The 1,509-nt window shown below is 42.2% G+C and overlaps 2 protein-coding genes across 3 annotated transcripts in view; both read right to left on the bottom strand.

Annotated features, from left to right (window-relative positions):
• LOC103147442 (protocadherin gamma-A2-like) overlaps positions 1-1,509 on the bottom strand; it is a 101,359-nt gene that overhangs the window by 28,116 nt on the left and 71,734 nt on the right. The gene's annotated exons all lie outside the window — the stretch shown is intronic.
• Positions 1-1,509, bottom strand: part of pcdh1g22 (protocadherin 1 gamma 22) — a 22,411-nt gene that overhangs the window by 4,903 nt on the left and 15,999 nt on the right. The gene's annotated exons all lie outside the window — the stretch shown is intronic.

Below are 1,509 nucleotides of genomic sequence, written 5' to 3'. Positions count from 1 at the left end.
GTCCTGCACTTTAGAGTCCAGTATGGAGTAAGAGATCTTTGCGTTTTCACCAGAATCCAGATCAGACGCTGATACAGAGTAAAGTATCGAACCAGGTACTCCGTTCTCTTTTAAATACACATTATAGGAGGTTTGACTGAAAATTGGAGGATTGTCATTCACATCAATGATGGTTACTGGTATAACCTTTTTACTAGAAAGTGGGGGAGAACCCGAATCACTGGCTGTTATCTCGATATTATACTCTGAGAATTTTTCTCTATCCAAAGGGCCGCTTGTAACCAGAGCATAATTATTAGAAAACGAAGGTTTAAGGGCAAAAGGAGAGCCTTTATTTGACTGCAGCGTAACTTTACTGTTATTACCAGAGTCAGCATCACGTGCATTAAGCAAAGCAACTACTGTACCGCTTGGTGCGTCTTCCCGCACAGGCTGCGGTTCAGAGGTGAGAACAATTTCAGGTATATTGTCATTAATGTCTAAAACATCTATCTGTAAATGACAGTAACTTTCCATTTCAGGAACTCCTTTGTCTTTCGCAGATATTTCTATTTTATATGACGTGGCTTTTTCATAATCCAATTGTCCTTTCAAATATATTTCTCCTGTTGATGACTGAATTTCAAATATGGATAAGACGGACTCTGGGGTTCTGGAACCAAATGAAAATTCAATTTCCCCATTAGATCCCTCGTCTGCATCCGTAGCAGTAATTTTAATTACTGATGTATCCTTGACAGTGCTCTCTAGTAGAGAGACTGTGTAGATATTTTTTTCAAACACAGGAAAATTATCATTATTATCAAGCACAGTAATTACAATTTGTGAGGTACCGGAAAGGGGTGGATTCCCCCCATCTACTGCTGTCAATTTGAGCTTATGAACAGCTGTCTTCTCACGATCAAGAGCCTTTTCTAACACCAACTCCGGAACTGCTCCGCCACCATTAACATCCTTCATTTTCAGTGTGAAGCATTCATTTCTTGTCAAAGTGTAAGACTTGACAGAATTAACACCTACGTCTAAATCCTCCGCGGTTTCCAAAAGAAAGCGAGTTCCTACTGCTGCCGATTCTGCAATTTTCAAAGACAGCTCTTTCGCTTGAAACACGGGGGAATTATCATTAATATCTTTAATTTCTACCTCCAGTCGGTGTAAATGTAAGGGGTTTTCAATAACAAGTTGCAAAGGTAAAACACAGCTGGCGCTTTGTCCGCACAGAGCCTCTCTGTCTATTCTCTCATTCACCACCAGCTCGCCCTTCCCCGCATCCACGCTGAAATACTGCTCGCCAGCCTCAGAGGCGACCCGCAGCTTACGGTCAAAAATCTCAGATAATGACAAACCCAAATCTTTGGCGAGATTCCCGACCACAGATCCGGGTTTTAGTTCCTCTGGAATGGCGTAACGTGTTTGAGCTTCTATTGTAGTCCACAGGAGAAAGAACCGCTGCCCCCAAACTGCTTTCCATCTCCAGCCTCGGTATCCTATTGTCTTTGTCATCCCGGA

Source organism: Poecilia formosa, unplaced genomic scaffold (genome assembly GCF_000485575.1).
Source record: "Poecilia formosa unplaced genomic scaffold, Poecilia_formosa-5.1.2 Scaffold183, whole genome shotgun sequence".
NCBI classification, from domain to species: domain Eukaryota; kingdom Metazoa; phylum Chordata; class Actinopteri; order Cyprinodontiformes; family Poeciliidae; genus Poecilia; species Poecilia formosa.
The sequence above is the reverse complement of the archived record's forward strand: the minus strand, read 5'-3'. Positions and strand labels throughout refer to the sequence as shown.